This window comes from Haemaphysalis longicornis, unplaced genomic scaffold (assembly GCF_048455015.1).
Source record: "Haemaphysalis longicornis isolate Haplotype H1 unplaced genomic scaffold, Haemaphysalis longicornis Haplotype H1 scaffold_9, whole genome shotgun sequence".
NCBI lineage: Eukaryota > Metazoa > Arthropoda > Arachnida > Ixodida > Ixodidae > Haemaphysalis > Haemaphysalis longicornis.
In genome coordinates, this window is record NW_027526460.1 from 54,014,505 (window position 1) to 54,038,919 (window position 24,415).

Sequence of the window (24,415 nt, forward strand, 5' to 3'; positions counted from 1 at the left end):
CTTGTATGGACATCTCTGCTTTAATATTTGCGGCCACCGCAGACCGCGATTGGTAGGTTTTCTTCTTTCGGGCTTTATAAAATAAATACCGCATTATCAGCCGGATAAGCCATGAAAAGTCTGTCTATCTGAGCCAGTCTACGCAGTGCAAGTGCAAGCAAAAACAGGAGCTTGACAAATTCAATTCAGTGCCCCATTAAGGCACTTATTCCAATTGCGGTGGTAAACTTGATTGATTGATTGTAGGTTTTAACAGGCCGACGCAACGCAGACGATGAGGCGCGCCGTAATGGAGGGCTCCGGATTAATTTTGACCACCTGGGGATCTTTAATGTGCGCCAGAATCTCGAACACACGGGCGTTTTTGCTTTTCGCCTCCATCAGAAAAGCGGCCGCCGTGGCCGGGTACCGAACCCGCGACCTCGTGCTCAGCAGCGCAACGCCTTAGCCACTGAGCCACCGCGGCGGGTTGCGGTGGTAAACTGATATTATACAATGTCACAAGGGAATGTACGGATACATGGCCAGGCATGCACACCACACTATAAATAAGAAGCGTGGGAGGCAGCTCTTGCCAGCTCAGACCCGGAGCTTGAGAGAAAATTCAATATTAACTGCAGGCTCAAGTGGTGGCAAGACACCACGGAGAGTTGAAATTAGCGTGCTCGACGCAAATTTAGCCCAAGACTAGGTGCCTTCGAACATGTAATTCTGAAAAGCACTCACAAAACAGTCCTACTACCGTTCTCTACCCATTTCTTTTTTGAGCTTTGGGAGAGACAGTGGCCCACTGTCGACTGGAGGACCAGACCCTTCTGGTGACCTGGACGAAGACGGCTATATAGGGAAACACATCCATTCCCGGTGTAGGATTCCACTCTAACTACCATGGTCATAAAAATGTCTTTTCTCTCTCCGCAGTGAAAATCTATTGCCTTTTTCTCTCCTTTTTCTCTCTATAAAATTTTGGATGATCACCCTTGAATTTCGCTTATGAGCGCCAGAAGTCATGCTCGTGCGTTCCCCGAACGGCCGCCGGCGGGGTGGTGGTGTGCGCGTGCCTGTACTGAAAGACACCGGCAAAAGCGTCGTTCTGGGAGCCCTTCAAGTAGAAGTAGCCACCGGCAGTCGTGTCAGCCACGAACGCTGGGGGTCCGGGGCCCACCGCTCCAGGCTGAGGGAGGGAGGGAGGGAGGGTTCATCCTCATCTGCCATGCAGCCTCCACCAACCCGTGCCCAGCAAACATGGCGACTTTCCCTCCCCCCTACCCCCATTACTTATTTCCAAAATCAGATAGAACCTTCGCCTCACAGATATGCCCTCTGGTGTCACCGCACCGGAATACTTTTCACGTGATCTTGAGCTTTAACGCAGGATGATGGCATCGTGTTTTAGGTGCTCGGGCTGTCGGCGTCTTATGTCGTCGTTGTCTCATGTCGTCGTAGTATCATGTAGTCACGGTACTAAAGCAACGGGACACTCGATTTGCATCGCCTCGCGCTATACGTAACGCTTACTAAAATAACGCAACGGGACACTCGTTTTCCAACGCCTCGCGCTGGAATCCTTCATGCTTCAAAGACAAGAGACTTACTGCAAAGCTGTATATTTCAACCCCCAACAGTTTCATCTCCATGGGAAAAAACCGCAAGGCGCAAACAATACACTTGTACACTTCATGCTTCACTCCTCCCCAGATTTTACGTTACGGTTTCATCTCCATGGGCAAAAACGCCAAGAAGCCAAGAATACATATACACTGCATTCTTCGCCCCTTCACAGGTTTCACGTTAGTGGAGATGGTCCGGGGTTTTTTTTGTTTGTTTTTGTTTTAATTGAGAGCACACACCATTCAAGCCTCTTTCGGCTCATGTGCAACGCACCCGCCGCGGTGGCTAGTGGCTAAGGCGTTGCGCTGCTGAGAACGAGGTCGCGGGTTCGATTCCCGGCCACGGCGGCCGCTTTTCTGATGGAGGCGAAAAGCAAAAACGCCCGTGTGTACGAGATTTCGGCGCACGTTAAAGATCCCCAGGTGGTCGAAATTAATCCGGAGCCCTCCACTACGGCGCGCCTCATCGCCTGCGTTGCGTCGGCGCGTTAAACCCTACAATCAATCAATCAATCATGTTCAACGCAAACGATGCTTTGGTCATAAATTTCTTGGAACATTAAGCATTCCACAGCTGGTCTGTACGCGTTCGTGAGATTGAACGCAGTTCTCGTGAGCGCGTTCAGACCAGCCGTGAGTCTTCTTACGTGCTTTGAGACTGAAAGCCTGGCCTACTATTGGGATGGCTACCTTTTATATACACGCCCAAACAGCAGCCTACCTATTTTAATGTCCTTAGTCCATCTTGTCCCAGCGTAGTCCATCTTAATCCTACCTCGCTAATCATTACTATCTACAACTAATCCCCCAACCCTCAATTAACCAATCAGAAAGCATTCATCTGGAGTCACTTAGAGACCGACACCCACTACAACGCACCCATCCTCTACTTAATTTAACCTCAACTATCATCTCTGCCCCTCTCCAACCCTTCACCCCAAAGTTTGACCTGGACAACTCACCACACGTTCCTGTCCGCTACCCTCCTTTCACGCCGTGGGATTGCCTGCTGAACAGTCCTGAGATCTGGTCACCCGCGCCAGGACTGCAGCCAAGGTTCAGGTTCAAGGGTACCTGGACTGAGGCCAACGTATCCCCACCATATCGCAACCACTACCGTTTTTGTTAAACATTGGAACACTTTAGGGGCCCCAGGATGTCAACCCGTCTAATGTCGTTGGGCGTCACGCACCCGTTTCTTCCTTATTCTCTCTCTCTTTTCTCCCTGTCATTCTCTTTAATATCTTTTCTATTCCACCCCTAATCTCTTCCGTAGTCTTTTATCCCCTCTTACCCGTTGCCCCGCATTGGGTTGTATGCAGGTGAGCTCCCTGCTGAGCTCAACAATATGATCAATAACCCCAGTGCACTTTTCTTTCCTCTCTTCCAACAACTCTCTCTCTCTCTCTCTCTCTCTCTCTCTCTCTCTCTCTCTCTCTCTCTCTCTCTCTCTCTCTCTCTCTCTCTCTCTCTCTCTCTCTCTCTCTCTCTCTCTCTCTCTCTCTCTCTCTCGCTCGCTCGCTCGTCACGCGCTCGGGATGATACCGAAACCAGTCAGGAGAGGCGCTACAGCTTCTCGGAATTTATTTATTTATTTATTTATTTATTTATTTATTTATTTATTTATTTATTTATTTATTTATTTATTCATAGTGCTCACCAACAGCGCAAGGGCATTCTCGGGTGATGCACTGGGTACATGAATATAAGGCCTACAAAAGACAACATATAGGAAGGGAAATAAATCAATGATGGGTAAAAATAAATGTGTAGATATATATAAACAAGAAGAGTGACCAAAGAAGCGAAAACATTTTCGGAGAAACAAGAGCTCGGAGGTGGCGTGAGGAGGATGCCCTAATGAAATACAAGCATAAACAAGGTGGTGCTTTTGGCGCAGAAATACAAGAACAGAGGGAGAAGTGCATGTGCGACCTGTCTGCAACAGGTGCATTCAAAATGTCAAAATTTTCGAGGAGCTTTTCAAAAGAACCATGTGATTGCAAAAAATGTCAATGGAAGATAAAAACAGACCGGTAAAAGCATGTTGGCATCGGTTAGATGGTGTCAGACTCAGACCTAAAAGCAGCCTAGCGGCCGGAGTGCACTCCGGCCGCTAGGCTGCTTTCAGGTGAACAGAGCTTACAAGGCAAGGACAGTCAAACTCGGAATGAATGCAGTTAAAAAGAAAAACCAGGTCGTCCGCCAAGAATAACCGCCTAGTACATAGCTCATCAAGATTCAGGAGCTTGAGCAGCCCACCGTGCAGATAATGGCTGACTGGTGAGTAACGATAAAATACGGTTCTAGTGAAGCGCTTCTGTATCCTTTCGAAACAAAGGGACAACGAAGGGCTTAAACAATTCCAAATAGCACTGGAAAAGTCGAGCTTCGGTGAAATTGGGGTGCGGTAGAGGAAAAAAAAGCATGGTCGGTCGGTGAATTCACTGCTAGCCCGGGAAATCATGCCAAGATTTCGGAGACAGGAATTGGTCAGGTGGCTCATGTGTTAGTTGAAAAGTAGTTTTACGTCCATCATTGCACCCAAATCACGCACTACAGTAGCGTGTTTTACGGTACAACAAGCAGAAAGTATGGGAAAATGAGCGGGGCCGTCTTGCGAGTACATGTTATCGCAATAGTTTTGGAGAGATTGAGCTTTAAATAGTTGCTGTCGCACCATGCCACGAAATAAAGTTGTGGATCTACTATCCGCAGGGAGTCCCCCTGTAGAAAACCTCGAAGCGAAATCATAGAAAGTCACCATCTTGCTGGCTTTATCTAAAGCTTTGAAAAAGCCTTGCGGTGGTGTCTTAAGGCGACCTTGTTGATGCTGTAGAGAACGAGAAGAAGCAAACATAGTGCGTTATTTAAGCAACTGCTGTTTTCTGCCAATGACACATTAAAGGTGCCGACTTGTTATTCCCATGCTATTGAATGACGAACAATCTGTCTCACGTTTCCCTCCTAAATTTTGGTCAATATAGCAAGAGTCCGGATTGAGCTGACCATAGTCGTTGTGCTGCTACAGCGAGTTTTGTATGGCCGCGTCCGGTAACAGATGGCTGGGCGACTCGCTATGTTGAGTTTCGCTCGATTAGGCATTGGCAGCGGGGACTTCAACTTTCTTGGTACCAGTTTGCGAATGGCAAGGACGGCAGAGATTAAGGCGAAGGTCTTAAATGTCTCATCAAACTCCAAAAGTGATTGTCGCCGTCGGCGTCAACACGAGCTGATACAAAAATGGCCTCGTCTGCAAAGAGAGAAAAAAATACGAACACAATTGAGTTCGCGTTGTATTTTAACACTCCGCTATTCAGAGCAGGAACCACTGCGTTATCTATGGGCTAACTCAGCATCCTATCAGGGAGAGAGAGAGAGAGAGAGAGAGAGAGAGAGAGAGGAATTAGCCTGGTGCGTATGGCGTCACAGGTTAACAGGCAGTAGACAGTTAGCAGGCATGAAAAGTGGGGTTAACAGTAAAGTATAGTAAAGTACAGTAAAGTAAAGTAAAGTACAGTAAAGTACAGTAAAGTACAGTACAGTAAAGTACCGCAAGGTAACGTAGGTTTACAGACATGTGAGTACAACAGGTGCACACGAAGGAGAGCTCTGACTATGGGGAGCTGCCCCGCATATTTCGGCCTTTCGGAGTAGTAATTCGCGTCGAGAGGCGAAGAAACGATCCCGAACAAAGAGACGCAAACACGATGTAGCAGCAAAGGCGTATTTCATAATCGCTACACTCTCGCCTTCAAATCACATAAGCACACCTACGTTTCTGGACAATCTTTCTGATGTGTATACTGGAGCTTCCGGTAAATCGGCATAACACGTCTACTGCCCAGTGATTACCCGCATAGCGTGTTACAGATGGAATCGATCACACGCAAAGTTCGTTTCTGCGTGGTTTGTACGCCACACCTCTGCGTATTTCAACCCCTTCGTCTTCGACGCAAGAAAATTTTCTCCCCGCTGCGTGGGCCGGAAAAGTGGAACAGCACGCATCTCAGCGGAGCGGCCGCTCCCTTTGTTTGCACTGCGGGAACAGGTTTTGATAGTAGACCCGCGTGCCTCCATTCTGCGCGAAGACGTTGATGTGGTGGCTTTTTCGCTTACTCGCACGGCGGAAAGGCTCCACGGCACGGGCGTTTGCATAATAGCATGAAAGCGCGGAAGGGCGCTGATATAAAAAAGGAGATGGCGGTGCGAAACGAGGCGAGGCATGCAAATGGCGAGAAGATTAGTCTCGGCTCGCTGCCGCTGTAAATAAGGGCTTGATTGAAAAAGGTTGGGCTGAGAGCGCTCGCATAAATTTCTGGGCAAAACGAAGCCAGCCACGACGTTGGTATAGGGTAAATCAGTTTTGTTGAACTTGTGTGCAGGTCGGGCACCGTAATAAAAATGGGCGAAGATTAGCGCTAATTGGACGGTACCCACAACACAAGTGAGAGCACTAATGAGTATTGATGTTAAGAAAAATTCAAACGTCGTTTTGTTTTACAGTGGCAACTCTATTGGGACGCCCTCAAGGTTTTGCACCAACTCGAGGTAGTTTAGGGGGTACTTTTGGCGCAGTACCATATAGCGGAGGCATATTCCCATTTGAGGAGTTAGTAAGCGAGCAACTTTACATCTTGTGGCGTATGGTGACGTTTCAGGAAGCCGAGCGTTTCTTTTGTAGCGTGAGCTACACTAGCCGAGGTTGAGCAGTTTCGCGTGGCTCCTGGAAAGCTTTGCTGCGCATTCGCGAGGAGCAATGACGTCTCACTCCGCACTGGTGGCGCGCCTGACTCCGCCGCCGCCGCCGCGAGTGGAATAAATTGGATTGGATTGGAATGGATTGGATTAAATTGGATTGAATTGAATTGAATTGAATTGAATTGAATTGAATTGAATTGGATTGGATTGGATTGGATTGGATTGGAAATCGTTTTAGCAGCAGTAAGCATGGTAATCAGCTAATCCTAGACAACCAGGAATAACCAGCTGAACCTTAGCTCACGCTACGTATATCCTGGCATAGCCGAGCTAAGCCACTGCTAATTTTTTTCTTCAGATGAAGTGATGCTTAGTATTATGTACATTCCAATTGAGATCGGTAGATAGTGTGACACCCAGATATTTCGACGATGGTACTCTTTCACTGATCCACTCACTCACACCCATTCACGCACTGAAGTTCATTCTTTTTTTTTTCTCATCCCCGAAAAACAGGAAGCAGACGGCGCCTGAGACCAGTGTAGCGTAGTAGCGATTCGGTCAAACCACTTAGGCCAGCAACGATAACGAAGTTATCGGGAGGCTTATCACGGAAGCGAGCCACTTGCTCTCTGTACAAGCGTGCCCGCACTCCAAGTTAGGCCTCGCGCACACCGGATGCGACGCCACATCTCCAAAAAAGAAAGTCAAAATAGAAGGAAACTGGTGTTGTGGATGACTTCATTTCGTCCCACGCATAAACACGCACTCACGAAGACATGAAATCGCTCCAATTTCCTCCAGCCCCTGTTTCCTCCTATGCTGTTGTTAGTTCGTTCATTCTTCAGTATCTCTAGTTTGTGCGGAGTTTTGCTTTTCCGAGTGGCATGAAAAATGGAAAAGGCGAATCGAGACGCCACGGCGCATGGTTTTCCTTTCAAGTCAGGACCGAGGAAAGAGAGCGCTGGCCTGAGCGCAATTTCTTCCAGGGACCAGCGCATTTTATATCGGTGCGTCGTGCGACCATCGCTGGCAGTCCATTAAGTTTTGAGAAATAGCGGGCGCGCAGAGCGAAGCGTGGCGGTTGGATAGAGATAAAGCGATCCACTGAAAGCTTTTCCCCCCGGCGTAAACAGCGGCCCAAATGAAGCACTCATATACGAGACCCTGAGACGTGAGTCCAAACTGGCAAGCATACTCCCAGTTAGACAATTGCTCCGGAAAAGGCAACAAAACACCTGGAAAAGGCACTTTTCTGCCGTTTAAATTCCGTTGTATTCAACTTTTAATGCATGAGCACGTTTCGGTAACCTCCATAAAGAATCCGGCTCTCACGCAAGATTCCGTGTCCCAGTTTAGTTGCGCGAAAAATGTTTTAATGAAAGGACCTACAGAACCTTGCTTTGACAGCAGAGTGCTTACATTGCTCTTAAAAGCTGTCTTCCCGGCAATGCATTTGTGTTTAGTCATGAAGCCGACTTCGAAAGGTTTCGTGCTGAACGCGGACACGGGACGATCGAATACGTGTTGACGACGGATCTGCGTTGGAGGGCCCACACTGCGAGAGGCTGCAACGTGGCAGCTAAAATTGATATCTTTTTTCTGTCCTAGGAGGCAGCAAGGATAGAATTGGGAGCTACCGTGAAGAAAATGCCAATCCCTGAAAACAACCCGAAAAAGAGGGCACTGGTAGATTAGGAGGCTGACTTGCTTACGCTTTAGTGCACGAGGTCCCCACTATATCTACGCAGAAGAACTTGCAGAAGTGATTTATAAGCAGCCCTTACCACCCATCATTCGTTCGTTGTACGTTCGTTCCGTTTCTGAAAGCACGTACAGTCGACTTTGGATAATTCGAAGTCGCTTAATTATGATTTTCGGTTAAGTTGGGAGTGATGCTCCGGTCCCGGAAATTTTACATGCAATTCAACAGGAAAGATCGCTCGATAATTCGAAGCCAAAACCCAATATATCGGTTGAAAAGAGGTTATTCCGAATAAAAACATCAAGCTCTCTCTCGAAAAAAAAATTACGCCCACCTCCCCTCGCGGGAACCCTGGTGTGATGCGACGCTGAGGGGTGTTCAAGCGCAATCGGAGAGCAACCGTCGACCGAAAGGCCGCCGGAGAGCGGCACACCGGTTATATGCGCAGCGCGCCCGAAGGAGAGGAGACCGCGGAAGAGAGAGTACTGCACATGCGACGGCGCCAGTGTGTCTGCCGCGGCTATGACGCAACACAATCCAACACAATCCACTTTAATCCAATCCAACCCAAATCCAATCCAAGTCAAGCCAATCCAAGCCAATCCATTCGAATCCGATCCAATGCCCCTCGCGAGAGAGGGGCATCGGAGAGGAGAGGGGGTGAGCGGCGGAGAGAGCAGCTCGCGCGGCGAGGAGAATGGGGGAGGGGCGGACGACAACAACGCCGACGACGCTGCATGGACAAGGCGAGTGAATGAGATGCAATCGCATCTAAAAGAATTGCGGTGCTTAGATTCATGATAATACATACGCCGACGCTTTCTCTGAAGGGGACCCAGAACTCTTCCCCGAGGCATCTTACTAATGCTCCCTACAGTGCATCCCCACGTCATTCAATATGGCGAAAGTTCCTTCTCTCCCTGCTGCCATAAAGATGGATTGAAAACTTTAAATTTCCAGAATCGATATGTCTCTGTTTACATGCGTCACATGCGCGCCAGCTGTACGCTTCCTGTATGCTGCACGGAATATTTTAAGCGTGCAGGCACGTAAACTGCGAAGAAAAAGGGAATTAAAACTGGCGCGAGCTGGACCACAAACCGGTAAGAGGGCGTAGAGGCAGCACAAGCAAACCGCCGAGAAAATGCGACCGGAGTTAAAGAAACCAACGACCTTGAGGAAACGACCAGGCGTCATTCGCATGTATACCAACACAGCGCCGCGCCAGAGTTGGGTACCCTGCCGTGTGATTGATCTCAAGGCGGCGGTCAGGACAAGGAGTCGAGGGAGGACATTTTTCACGCATTGGCAGCCATAGCTACGGAAATCTTGTTTTTCTTCTTTTTTTTCTCTCCTATCTTTTTGTTTGCACCCTTGCCTCTCAATTGCGTGCCACGACGCAAACTCGCGTGGGTCGCATACGCGCCCTGGGTTGTATGCGACTGCGCCGTTACACGCGGGCGTTGGTCATCTTATCTGTCCGCGTCGGCTGAGAACTTTCCCTATCGACAAGGCCGACGTTCCACCGTTAGTCCCACCCGTATACTTCATTTGAGAGTCGCTTACTTTCGCGGAGGAAATGCAAATCATGCACGTCGTCCGTATTCCCTGGTTTATATTTCTTCGCCCTGGACGGCGCTGGCTGGATATGTGCCGCCAATAGGCGGGAGTGCCCAATCTGGGTAAGGTGATTTCCCACGAACGTTCAGAGCGTTTCCTTTTTTCTTCTTTTTTTATTCTCGTGGGTTTAGAGCGGAGAAAGTGATTTGGTTCACTGCACGGCGATTGTGCAGTGTTTGAAGGCCGGTGACCTACTATGATCTGGGGAAACCTTGATATATCTCTTTCACTGGCACAACAGTAACTATAAGAAAAGGTTGTTTCCTCTGCGCCTTGCATTTGATGATGATAATGAATAGACTTTATTTGAGTCGAGGTGCTGATGTTAGGGCACCCGCCCGGTGGGAGGCTTCCTTAGTCCGGGATGACTTGGACTATGCTGGCCATTCGTGCCCTCTCCACCAATCGTCGCTGGTGTGGGAGGTTGGAGCTGGTCAGCAGCTCCACCCACTACTCATAGGTAAGGTTTGGGTTAGGGGTGAGGGTAGGGCATGTCTGGCACTCCCATACCATGTGGTACAGGGTGCCTGGTTGGGGCAGGATTTGCATGTGGCAGGGTGTAGGGTGGGATACATGGCATGTAGCAGGGTGTTATGTGGGTAGGAGTTAGTGTGTAGCCGCCGGATGGTAGTTGGGGAATGGGTATTTGTGACGCTCGTTCCTATAGTGGACGAGTATTTCGGCGTATGTTTGCAGTGGGGTGGGCTTAACTGTTGCTTCAGATGGGCGTTCGTGGCTCTCGTGGGAAACGGCCCGGTGTGAATGAGCGCAAGTAGCGGCGTGTTCTTACGTCTGGAAAAAAAAAAAGCTTTGCGAGAGGGGTACGCTGGCTGATTGTGGGATGTATGTGCCCGGTGTACAGCGCTGATCAGATAACCTGTGTCATGTTAGCCCAGGAGCTGCCTTTTAAACTTAACAAAGCGGGGAAGAAACGAAAAGGTGTGCCTGAATGCACTAGCGTTTCGCTATCGGTCTAAATAGTTGTACTAATTCCCAAAACCTTTCAATGAAGTTTCCTTATGATGACATTCGTATCTCTGTGTTTACAGATCCTAAAGATGCATGTTTGAAACTACAACACGAATAGTTTGAGGGCAGGACCCTTTCTTAATACAATAAGTGCCAGAAATGCGGCCAGTTACTTTTTAGGAAAGGGCAGATGTGCGCACTCGCTTATTTTCTTACGCACAGATATTGCTAGGGAACAGAATAGATTACAATCATCATAGCTCTATGGGCAAGTTTACACTCAAATTGGGCTTGATAGGAGAGGCGGACGTTTATACTACCTTTACTATCTCGGCCCACATCTTGACGTGAAGAGGAGAAATCTATATTACAATACTTGAACATGTAGAACTGCAATAGCCATGCATACTGCGCAACACTTGACTATGACAATGCTACATATATGGTATTCCAACAGTAATTAAAGACCGATTGCAAAAGGCATTCAACACGATAAACCTTTGCAACCTTGCCTTGGACGCGCATACCCCCCTCCCTCGCTTCGTAAGTTAGGCCTACTAAGACAGATAATGGCTCCCTTTTCGATTATTCCGTGTAGCGCAAAAAGCGGACAAGGACAGATGGAGGCGAGGGGCACAAGCGCTAACTTCGAACAGAATTTTATTGAAAAACATTTTTGCAATAAAGCTCATTTAGAAGTTAGCGCTTGTGCCCGTCGCCTCCCTCTGCCCTTGTTCAATTACCGCTATCAACTAACCAAAACCCAACTCTCCCGTTTCCAGCTTTCAGCCCTTGTAACAGGCACTCTCCACTGGTCGGTTCTGTTTCGTTATTGTTGATTATGATATGTTGCTTACAGAAAAAAAAGACCAGTCCTTGTTCTTCTTACGGGGCTTTTTTTTTTCTTTTTAACCTTCTTTTCCTTCTTTATCGTTTTCTTCCCCTCCCCCTGCCTTCGTTCTTGTTTCTTTTCCTTTTTATTTTCACATCCTTCCTCTTTTCCCTCTTCTTTTCCTTGTTCTCCCTCTCCCTTTTGTCATCCGGTTTTTCTCTCTTCTCCTCCTTGTACCTGTTCTTATTGTTGTTCCTCTCCTTTCCCTTCGTTTCCTTCTTTTTTTCATTTCTCTATGTTGTATTTTACATGTCAACGTGATCCTGACATCAATTATAAATGACTTGGAAGTATCCATGCCCATAAAACTACTAGCATGTTTATTATTTGTATACACATTCACTTCTCCCTCTTTAATTTTCTTCTGTCAGTTGAACAGCATTACACATTCGTAAGTGAGAGAACTTCATACAGCTTCCAACCAGAACTTGATGCACCCGAGCGTACGCTCACATTTATCTCCAGGTCGGCGTCAAAATTCACTGTAATTCTGTGTGCCTTTAACCACACAGAAATCGGAAAGTTGGGGTGTAAATATTTTCTCGTGAAGGTCGCCAGTATCCAATATTCAACAGTGCTTGATACACTCGACGCCAATGTGTATACACCGATATAGGCCACCGCTCCCTCTAAGTCCTCTACGCGTACGTGTAAACTTTCTCGGAAAAGAAAGGGTGATAAAACCGACCCTTGCGGTGTGCCTCTACTGCCTAAGTCCGCTCCATGGGAGGTATACGGACACGACTTGCGTGTCCGTGTCTCTGGCTCTTCGTGAGTGTTTCGATCGTGAGCTTTCAGATCGACGGCCGACGCTGGCTGTCATAGCGGCGAGTTCCCAGGCCGAGCTGCCCACCGCCGATGCTACCGGGTATCGACGGCAAGTGGGGTGGGCACTGCTGACGCTGCACAAGGACCGTCACGGGGCGTTGACTCGTGCACATGGTAGGCCCTGGTATAAACGCAGCTACGCGTGCAGTGTAAGTGTGTCCAGACTCTCGTTTGACCACGCGCGGTCACGGATTACTATTGCGGAAATAGACTTTGATCGGCAACAACAGCGAAACGGCCGTTCCAGGACGCGTGCGAGGCGACGTGCATACAAGGCGGATGCAGAAGGCATAGGTGAGGGACTGTTTCTAGTTCCGTATTGAAGATTTGCGATACAGATAAAACATTAAAAATATCCAATTTTTGTTGTTGCCGCTGTTTTAATGCGCAAGCATTAAATGACCCAATGAGTGAAAAAGCCAGTCTGTCGTCTAGCGTCCGTGCCACACCGAATCACGTTTGTGAGGAGCTTGTGACACGGCTTTGCTACTTAGGTCAGAGGGGTTGGAACTTGCAGGTGTTCATCTCAAGAGGGAAGAAGGAATGACTTCAGTGAGGATCCGTATGACTGTCTTCTCTGAAGAAATGTTAACTATTCAAAGCTTTCAGCGCGCGCTCCCCAGAAATGAGATTGCCCACTCGAAGCTCATACGGTCCATTCAACTTTTATGTTTTGCTACATACCTTGAGTGGCCACTATATTTCGTAATGTCGATGAGAAAGAAGACAAGACAAGCTTTTGGTGTTCCTGAAATCGGGTAAATGGTAAAACGTTCATTCGACCGAAAATAAAAGTATAAAAAATATTAAAATGTCAACCGCCTCCCCCAGCGGCAACGCGCCCTCGATGTTTAAGTGGCCAGCTGGACCAGGCTGTGCTGCTTGTGCAGGTACGAGCGTTTAAACGAGCATTCCCACTGCAGTGTGAAGCTAATAGTTTTCTATTGTACGCCGAAACACGTGCTGGCCGTTCAGAGTGCGCCGGTGTTGTGTACACATATTGTGCTCCAAAATTTAGTACTTCTATAGTTGCTGTTTTTTATTATACCTGAAGTTCTAAACGCGGTGGTGAGTGAGTGAAAACTTTATTAAGACGATCTTCAGGGGCTGATGGTTGGGCGTCCGCCCGGTGGGGGTAAAATTCTTTGTGCCCGGGGGTCTCTCTGTGTCTCACCCTGCCGAAGCACACTCGTAGCCACCGGGAATGTGCCCAGGTACTTTTGCTTCAGATAAAGCCATTCAGTTGCGGCGGACGCAATAAAATCTAACCCTATAATGACGCCTTGTATGTGTCTTCTTATTTCATTGCTGATAGCATTTTAAAACACTATACAGCACGCGAACCTGTTCGATCTGCATTAAAGTCGGAAACTTCAACAACGGCATTTCAGCAATTCGGAGGTAAGCAATCTTTGCGCTCTGTAGCCTACTACAAGTCACACACAGGCACTGGACTGTGAGTTTGCGATCATCTTAATACGAGCTAATTTTTTCTAAATTTAGAAATCTTAAAGCTATAATCACTCACTCAGTCACTTATGCACGCAGTATACTGTCACTCACTCACTCACTCACTCACTCACTCACTCACTCACTCACTCACTCACTCACTCACTCACTCACTCACTCACTCACTCACTCACTCACTCACTCACTCACTCACTCACTCACTCACTCACTCACTCACTCACTCACTCAGGTACGCAGTATAGTGACTGACTTGCGAGCTTTACTTACTTCCTCCGCTTTACCTACCCGCGTTACTGTACCTTCTTGCTTGGCCAGTGCAGCATGCAGGTCTCCTCCACAAGACTTATCTTTGGGCTAGCTTGACGTCGCGCTAGTCATGGGCAAGTTGTTAATGGACTAGTTCATAACGAATACTTTTCCAGAGTATGTGCTATGGTGGCTGCTGTAATGTAATACTGTGCAATAGAGAGCTGGCATCTGTTCTACTTTGTGAAAAAAAAAAAAAACATTGGCGGTTTGTTGGCAAGAGCACGCGAGTATCCCATACGGCGCGTCTTTCTCCTCTTTCTGCCAGAAAAGAACAATTTAACTGGCGGGTTGACGCACGCTGCTGTAATCATATTCAAGGTACTGGTCACGCTGTAAACGAGACCCTCGTCGTGCGGTTGCACGGCAGACGCGTGTGTGCATCCGCTGGAAACCGACCGAAGCGGACAACGCTCTCTGGGTTCTCCGGCTGCATAAACGCAGTGAAGTCTTGTGCCCGACGCAGAGTGCTTGTGCGCCACACAGGATAGCGTATGCACTCCTCCATACATGCATGTACGGGTCATGTAATGGCATCAGCTCACCCTTGAAAATATATGCCCGGACCCCTACGAAGCCGAGGGCGTGTATGTATATATTGTAACTATGCACATCGGAGGGTGATGGAGTGTCACTTGTAAATGTTGGTCCGTCATGGTAGCTGCGGCATCGTGAGTCCTCAGCAGCGCACATAAGCTGAAAAGATCAAGAAAGAAAATTGAGATATGCAACCCGACGTAAAGCAACAGCACGGTTTTCGCGATGCTTGTTGCTTCTGCCAGCAAACCATGTCTTCTCCGGCAGCAAAGCTACAAGTATTTTTTTAATGTCAGATAAGTGGAGTCTTCTCCAGAAGAAAGATTCGAAGGAGTGTCATGCGGTCGCTATGTATAACTCTCTCTCTCTCTCTCTCTCTCTCTCTCTCTCTCTCTCTCTCTCTCTCTCTCTCTCTCTCTCTCTCTCTCTCTCTCTCTCTCTCTCTCTCTCTCTCTCTCTCTCTCTCTCTCAGTGATTTAACGAGTAACGGAGTTTCAATTGTCTTTCCAAGTAAAATTTTTGAGAACAAGGCAGCAACTTGACTCTGAAAAGATATGACTTTTCTTGGGGTTCTTAACACCATCATGCTAGTATCCTTCGAATATAACCAGTTCGCTAATGGCGACGTAAATAAGTATTTACAACGACTACACGTTTAATGCCGAGAACAGGTGATTGAAGCGGGTGTTTGGGCAGTATTTTCTGGTACCAGTAGATTTAGAGATAGCCGCAACGGGACTTGAATTACTTGTCGTTATATGAACGTAAATAAATCAGCGCTCTCCCGGCCTGTTACGCTGGCTCTCTGGTGGGATTTGCTTTTCTTGAGTTTGGTATGTTGAATTACAAAGAGAGCGGCGCGATCTCCACGTCACAGACAAAGGACACACACTATTCGTGGTAGGGGCAATTAATTCTCTAGTGGGCCGCACAGGTGGCCGCCTAAGAGTGCGCGGCATTGCACTAAGTCAGGGGGAGAAAGACGCCGCGAATAGCTAGGAGTATACACGACTCGGGAAAGAGGCTGTGCTGGTAGAGAGGCGTAGAAAGCAGGGTTGTAAGGCTGTAACCATTCTCTCTCCGTAGATGACCATTCTTCACTGTGCCACACACAATGTCGGATAGCCAGCTTACAAAAAAAAAAAAGCTTACACAATTTTTTTTAAAGTCGGCTTTACCTGTGAACGCATATGGCTTGCTGTGAAGACCTCTTTTAGGGGCAATTTACGCCGTTTTGTATAAAAATATGGAGGCCACAGAAAATATTTTATGTTTATTTATCAATTTCTTCATGTGCTGAAAATTCGGGGTCAACGCTCGGTCTGTCGCTGGAGACGATATGCTGGCTCCTAGCCATCGAGTTGTTCACTGTAAAAAAAAAGTGCCTACATTCAGCTGGACTGGAAAAAAGTGCATTTACAGGTCCTTTTTGCGTGGTTGGGCGGCACTCCACCGGTGTCTCGCGACGTGTGCTACAGCTCCGAACCATCACTTTCTCCCAGAGCTTCACGCAGCTTTCCTTCTGTTCCACCTTGAACGCAAAAGAACAACTAAACGGTACTTACGCAAATGGATGCAATGACAGCAACAACGCGTGTCCGCCTTCGTCTGAATATTAATACCCGAATAAAACAGAGCCACACAAGCGCATGAGCTGTCGTGCATGCGAGGTGGTCCGTCCTGTCGTCTTGCGCATCCTCGAGGCCTCCTCTATGCAAGTCTATACCAGTACAACCCGAAACCACGTGGCTTCGAACCGACAGCGCGATTATTCCCGACCGGTGACAGTGCCTTGGGACGATGCTGCTGCTGCCGCTGCATTTGGGTCAGTCAAGTTCCTCATCAGTGTCCTGTCCGTGCTGCGTGACACGGACAAGACAGACCAAGACAAGCGCTGGTGTCAGACTTTTTTGGATTAGTATATGTGTTCGCTTTCGTTCTCTCTGCTGTTGACTTTGCCGTCAGTTATTCTTTCGCAACGTCGTTGCTTGTGTATCGCATTGTGTATGTTTTTTGGCTTTTGAGTCCGGTCCTGTTTTAACGTCGACGGAGAGCTCATTAACCGTAATTAGGTCTCATTGGAGTCAGCTTTGCAGCTACGAAAAAGACGTCCACGCTGCCTGCCTGCCTGGTACAGATGCGCTATGCGGGACGGCGTTGACAGCCGCAAAATTAGCCCCTCACGACTCTGGGCTTAGATGAGCACAAAGTTTCGGCGCAGGCTAAGGGATACCCAGGTGGTCTTAATCATGCCGTAAATCCGTCTGCGCGCTGTGAGCCCATATAGCCAGATTTTATATCATCAGCGCTTGAAACTATAATCTTAGAAAGCGCGTATCGCGAGTTTACAAACTTTGATTCCATTTCCCCTGTGTTTTAGATTTTCTGAGCACATGACCCAACGCCTAAGCTGGGGTTGAAGCCGGCGTCACTGGTGTTCGGGCACAGCCGCAATCATTAGGAAGTTAATGGACCAGATTTAGGGGAAACCCCAAGGTGGAGCAAGTTTCTGCGAAGGAAAGTTTGCCATCCACCTCAATGCAGCCATGCAACTACCAAGGAAAGCTATACAGCTTTCTCAGAAACTTCGCAGTTGAAGAAAAATTCGTCCTGGTCCAGCATTCGAACCCGGGACCACCGCTTAACCACACCCGCCGCGGTGGCTCAGTGGCTAAGGCGTTCTGCTGCTGAGCACGAGGTTGCGGGTTCGATTCCCGGCCGCGGCGGCCGCTTTTCTGATGGAGGCGAAAAGCAAAAACGCCCATGTGTACGAGATTTCGGCGCACGTTAAAGATCCCCAGGTGGTCAAAATTAATCCGGAGCCCTCCACTACGGCGCGCCTCATCGCCTGCGTTGCGTCGGCGCGTTAAGCCCTACAATCAATCAATCAAATCACCGCTTAACCTGAGCAGTCGCTCCGGAAGACTGTATAGCTTTCCTTTGTAGCCATATGGCTGCATTGAGGTAGATGTCGAAGTTTAGTTCCTTTGCAGGAACTTACTCCCACTTGGGGATTTCCCGTAATCTGGTCAAATAACACCTTTCTATCACTTCGAGTTGTTGATCACTTCGTTCTCGCGCTACAAACGACTAGCCAGCCTACTGATTAGCTCAGTTGGTGAGTTACTAATCTATTTCAGCGGTGGTCCCGGGTTCGAATCGTGGACCAGGACGAATTTTTTCTTCAAATGCGAAGTTTCTGAGAAAGCTGTAGAGCTTTCCTTTGTAGCCGTATGGCTGCATTGAGGTGGATGTCAAACTTTTCCTCGCAAAATCATTAAGAAGCTACCCTTATTTTCGCGAAAATAAAGGAAGCTATAGTTTTATTTTTCCAAACACCCTTAGTCTGCAGAGCCGCTTCTTGGGAATCTGTGGTCAATGCTTCTTCTACTCTGAACGCCAGCAGGAGATGTGATGCACTATTTAAAATAACAAAAGACATCAACTCCGGGAAAATATTTTGACAGTGAATTGACGGAGCGGCTTCACACCTTGGGTGTGTTCGAACGTCTGGCCTTGGAAACCATGCGGCTTAAGGTTTCAAGCACTGTAATGACAAAAATCACTGCAGCATGGTCGCGTTTAAAGGTCCAGCTTACGATTTGTCCGGTCGCACCAGTCAGATAGAGGTGGTGCGCAGAGGAAGCAAGGCAACAAGGTTGAGGTGAAAACGAATTCCGAAGTGGCTCTGTCTGTCTCAAATGCTTCTTCACTTCAACTTGACAGAAGTACACGCCGCCAGTAACTGCAGTTTCATTACTATATGTACGCCTTGTTTCTTGCTTTCACCAAAGCACCAGACAGACAGACAGACAGACAGACAGACAGACAGACAGACAGAGAGTTTTATGGGCACAGGTGGACATAGCGTTGCAAGGCAACGCCGGCATGCCTCACAGTGTTACGCAACTATAGTAGTCACCCTTCGACACCTACGGAAAGAAAGATACGGCTGTGAAGATTTTCGCTCATACCAGAATTTCTAAATCACAACAGATGAATTGGGCTGCCCAAATTATCAGCGTTCCTGTGGTACTGGCATTGCATTTGCATAGTGCCACAGGCGCAGCGAGCATTCCAATATCAAGCTCAGTGATAACGCGCTTGCAAGGAGCTGCGGTTGCTGCTTTTCTGGCTCCCTTCGACGGAGGGCTGCAGTAATGAGGACATTTTTATGCGCCGGACAGCGACCAGGTAAAGCGCCACGTTCAACTATTTCCGGCACGGCGTATCGCGTACGCAGCTGGACAAATAACCTCGCGCATACATAGCGCAGCCAAATTGCGTACTCTGCTAAGTATCCGTATACAACGGCCCCCCACGCTGCCTGCATCGCACCGCCGACGTTTTAATATACAAGCGTGTACACATTATATTGCGCGGGCAGCAATTAGGCGCGGCAATCAGCCGCAGCAATTAAAGGAAGCGAGCTCGATTACGCCGGCGACATGTGCACGCTTGGGTCCGGCGTCACGCCTACGACGACGTCAGGGACGCTGTTTTGTTAATGTCGTCGTCGTTGTTTCTTTCCTGTACCAGTGTGCGTGAGTGGTGCGGTGACAGGTGGCCAGAATGGATGGCACGATGATAGGTCTGATTACAGCGTTGGCAGTGTCTCGTGCGCGCGTCGCCACAGATGTGAGCCCTGTAATCGCCCGCGCGCCCTTGCCGTGCGGAAATGCGGAAGCATTTCGTGGCGCCACCTGTTATCATCTGCGTAAGCGAATGATGACTGATCGGGGCCTTCTGTTGAACTGGTCACGTTCTTTGCCTTAGTGAAGGGAAGTGCTCGGAATAGTGGTTAGGGATCGCGGGAAGATGTTGGTTTTGATTCCACTCCTATTCGATGCGGTAGAGGGGGCCACCAAGTTGCCGCGTACGTACCGTCAACAGCAAAACCTTACGGACACCGAAAGCAGCCATTTTGGGTTATTTCTCTGCCGCACGGCAGTCCACGGTAGTACGTGCGGTATTTTTGCAATACTTTACGGCACCTCACATGCATACCGCAGTCGGTGGGCTGCTACCGAAAGAGTAATAACCTAAACACTTTTGTGGTCCGTAAACTTTTGCTCATGACTGTACCTTGAGCGGAGTAGCGGGTAGGAAACTGAGTTCAGATTCGGTTAGGATAGAGAAATGTGCTGGTTTGTAAGCGGAAAAGGGAGGAGGTTTGCGTATCGCTTCGGGAGGTCCAGATGGGCATGCGCGAAGGTTTGTCTTTTTAGCTTTTAATGTAGAGCTACCTTGGTAGGTAACGATTGGGAAAGGCCTTCGTCCTGCAGTGGACACAAATAGGCAGACGAATGAATGAATGAATAACGAGGCGGGTGTGAGTTTTGTCCCTGAGGCCCAGTCAGTGAGAGTGCAGACCAGGTACTCGCCGAATTCATGGCCCACACTATTGTCCCGAAGTCCTCTTTTCCCATTTATCGAGTAAGGCAGAGAGAGAGAGAGAGAGAGAGAGAGAGAGAGAGAGAGAGAGAGAGAGAGAGAGATGAAACATGTATTGAGCTGTACAGGTAGGAGGGGATCCTCAGTTCAGGAAGCCCTGTGTTGACCGCACCGTCGTAGCTCGGGTTACAAGGGGTGCTTGCTTTACGAGGGAGGGCTGGGAGGGGGCCCTGTCCGGCTGCTCGGACCTGGAGTCTCAGCGGGCTCTCGTCCAGCGGGCACGGGCGGCAGCCTCGACCAATGGGATCCCGAACTGAGGAATACCACCCACGCTAGAGAGGCTTAACCACTTCTCCCTCGCTTTAACTCTGTCTTGTACATTAATAAAGTTTCTCCTCCTCCTCCAGGCGACATCTAGTCAACAGTATTTCCCGCTGCTCAGAGGAAAGGGCATTTGGAAGGGATTGTAAGTCGGGGTTTTCCTTGCAGTGCACAGTGATATGGCGGAGCGCAACTACTTGATTGCAGAATTTGCATTCGGCTGCGTACTGTGTCGGGAACAATGAATTCATTCTTACGGGGAGTACAAAAGTGCTTGTTTGAATTTGTCCCAGCGTAATTTGTTCAGTTTTGCTGAGTTATGTATGTGGGATTGGGAGTATTTGTCTTGTAGTCCTGTAATACTGGGTAACTTCTTGATAGGCTAGGAGAGGTGTGGGGGCTGCCGGAAACTCAGTAGCTCGGTGGGCCAGATCTCGAGCCTGTTGATGGGCGAAATTGTTACCCGTCAATGAGGAGTGGGCAGGGGTCCACACGATGTTGACATGGTGTTTTGGGTAATGTCTCTGGAGCTCTCGGAGCGCCATGGAAGCCACACGACCAGACAAAAAAAAATGGCAGCATCTCCACTCCGTGGACGATGGCGAGGGTGCGGAGCACAGAGACTCGAAATGACACCCAAGTTGCGCCCCGAGTGACACCCGATTTGCGCCCCGACCCTCATTCGATTTGAGCCGTGAGTTGCATTTTGATTATTCCCTAAATGATACTGCAGCTCACGGCTCAGATCGAATTTCGCTTGATTTTCGCTTGTTAGTGGTGTCCGCACGGATCGACGCGGACGGACATTGGGAGGTCCTAAGGTACTCCGCACCGTTACAGGCGAGGAAGTAAGCCGTTTGTACTAACTTTTGTATTGATAAAAAAAAGCGTTCAAGAAGCCCTTAATCTGACCAGGCAGTTTTGTGACGCGTCTGGAGCGGCTGTGAATATGGAAAAAACAAAGGGATTTTGGTTTGGTGAGTGGGGTGCGAAACCCTCTTTCTTTGCTGGCATTACTTGGGATAAGGACGCATCTCAGTACCTAGGTTTACATTTGCACCAAATACGAAACACCGGGCCGCATTGGTCATTGGCACTCCAAAAAGTCAAGCGAGCCTCGCAGGTATGGATGGGGCGAGAACGTTCTCGGTTTGAGCGAACGCAGGTTTGTCTTGTCTTCCTTGTCGCAAAGCTTGTTTATGTGCTGCAAGTACTTCATTGTGCGCGTTCTAAAGTACAAGCTCTACACAGAGTTTTTGCGACGTTTGTGTGGGGGTCTCAATGGGAACCTATGCGTGGGGACAATTTGTTTCTTCCATTGGTGTCTGGGGTTGCTGGGCTGACACATTTGTTTGTACACCAGCTTGTATCTCGGTTTTTATTCTATAAAGTGACGCATCATCCACTTCTGCAAATCATTATTCAATAGCGAATAAGTATTCATTTACCGTTTTTGCTTGTCTCCACGGGTGAAGTTAGTACGAAGCCGCCATGGAGCTTTTTAAAGGAGATGGTCGACACATTTCATTTTCTTACTGCGATGTTTTCCCTGCAATATCTGTTTACCCAATCCAGGAAGGCTTTGACAAACACTTTATTAGAGAGTCTGTTCCCAGTGCCGGTTTATCGCCAGCCTTACACTAGCCACCATAAGGACAGTGTTTTGAAGCGTGTCACTCGTATGTGTCTTCCTCCAAATGTAAAAACGTTTTTCTTTAAGCTGCATACATCAACACTCCCAGTGATGACATGGTTGCGCGAGAAAGGAATGTCTATTCCTTGGTCTGGCGATTGCCGTTTATGCAATCAACCTGAAACCATTGATCATTGTTTTGTTTTGTGCCGGGATGCGGTGTTTTTCTGGGATGTGTACAATTCGGTTCTTGCCTTTTCAAGATGTTACTGGAGTACCCTATGATATATTTGTTGTGATTGGATTGTATAGCTTGTGGAAGTGCCGCAGGACGGACAGACACGCGGAACCCCCTCGCCCAACGAAGTCCATTTTTCGGGAGCAAGCTGCGTTGGTGCGGAGCATTTATGTGGCGCAAAGTGACCTACCAGAATGGCTGCATATGTTGGACGTGTGCGTCTGCTTTACCGGAGTTTTGACGGGCGGCTTATTTTAGCTGCAGTTATGTGCATCTTCTTGGACGACTCATAACTTTTGTAGGCTGTAATAAGTGCAGTTTTTCATGCAGTACAGCAAAAAAACGGTTGTAGCCCAATAGGTAAGCCGACTGGCACTAACTCTGTCTGGTCTACCAGACACAGGCTCGAATCCTGCCGGTGCCTGTGTGATTCTTTGCGATTGTAAATGCTATGCGCACGGACGCGGACGGCCATTGTGCGGTCCTGAGGTACTCCGCACCGAAAACTCCGGGAAGCTGCTTGGGAGTCTGTTATTGCAGTCCTTGCAGAGCATTGGGTGGTGGCTAGGGGACAGTTCTGCTTCCCTCGCGGAGGCCGTCCGGAGTGACGCGCAGGTTATCAGGGCATTTTAGGGCGCAGCCATTTGGCGGCTGTGTCTGGGCTGAGCCGCGTTGTCGCCGTAACCGAGTGAACGATGGCAAGACCGAATAGTGAAAGAAAGCAAAGGAGGAGGGTGTCGCGAAATTGTGAGGGGATGGCGGTTCGCCGCGGCGGCGCGAGCGCTCTCCGAAAGTGTGTGGTGGGGGAGGGCACGAGTGAGTGCGAGCGAGCACCCACGAGCGAGTGCTGCCTCAGCGCACTGCTGCTGCGCCCAAATATCGCATTGGGGAGTATCGTAATCGCCAGCCAATTTTTTTGTTCGTTGCAACAGCACTGCACGGGCCTGATTTTGAGGCCCGAGCCCGGCCCGAGCCCGCTTTGTGAAGCCCGAGCCCGACCCGGGCCCGTAACACCTACCCCGGGCCTGGCCCGGGCCCGGGCATTTTTAAGTGAGCTTGGCCCCGACCCGGCCCGGGCCCGTCGTCTCAAGCCCAGGCCCGGCCCGGCCCGGTCATTTATTTTCGAGCCTAGGGAGGGCCCCCGTGTATGTGACCAGGCCCAGTATTAGACGCTGAAGAAAATTATATTATATTATATTTTTTCAGTGTCTTCGTAGCGGGAAATTAGACGGAGCATCTAGTCTACAAGCACGTCATCAACTGAAACGCAAAAAATAGGGTTTAAAAGTGCACGTAGTTTAGCTTACATCGTCTGCAGTTCACGCCACATCGGCGTAATAATAGCTCGTATTCTTACAATAGAGATGATCACCTTTGATGACCAGACTCTTGGTAACTTCACGTGGTTGTCTGGGCCACAAGTTGGGTACGTACGTTGAATATTTTACCTGCAGTGGTTGCTAAGCGGTAGTGTTTCTCTAGCACGTGAGCTTGATTCCCGGCCGCGGCAGCCGCATTCCCATTGGTGCGACATATAAAAGACACATGTACATAGACATAGGTACACAGCTCCAGGTTGCCTGAATTAATTCGTTCCCCGCTAGGGCATTCATTGCAATTGTGTCTTTGGTATGTTATACACCTTAATATAAAATCGTGATGCAGTACATAAAATGTTATGAAAATTACAGTATAGTGACTATCAGACCTAGCAAAACACGTTTTTAAAAAAATTCGTACAACTAACATCAAGAAGCCCGCAAAAATAAACTGAGAATATTCATGTTAATGCTCTTTTCTACACTTCGCGTCGGAACTATTAGGGGCCCGGCCTGTGAACTCAAGCCCGAGCCCGGCCCGGGCCCGCGGCGTTGAGCCCGGGACCGGCCCGGGCCCGCTGATAATCTACTTCAGGCGGGTCGGGCCCGGGCTTTCGGGCCGGCCCGGGCCCGTGCAGTGCTCTAGCCAACAGCCACCATGGTCCGGTTGCCGTCGTAGCAGGCTGTGTCAGTATAGGCCACGTCGGAACGGCTGCCATAAATTCGTTCATGCGCTTGGCTTCGGGCTTCCCGTCGGCCTTGATGGAGGACCGGATGCATGTTTTTTGGAAGATGCCGAATTGAAATGTTCTGGTGCCATACGTCTGGTATTGAGACCAGAGTAGTATGTTCTGGGCAGGGCCACTTGATGT

The 24,415-nt window shown here is 48.8% G+C and overlaps 1 pseudogene; it reads left to right on the forward strand.

Annotated features, from left to right (window-relative positions):
- Positions 1 to 21,482: 21,482 nt before the first annotated feature.
- On the forward strand, positions 21,483 to 22,482 carry LOC144152372 (uncharacterized; annotated as a pseudogene).
- Positions 22,483 to 24,415: the final 1,933 nt, after the last annotated feature.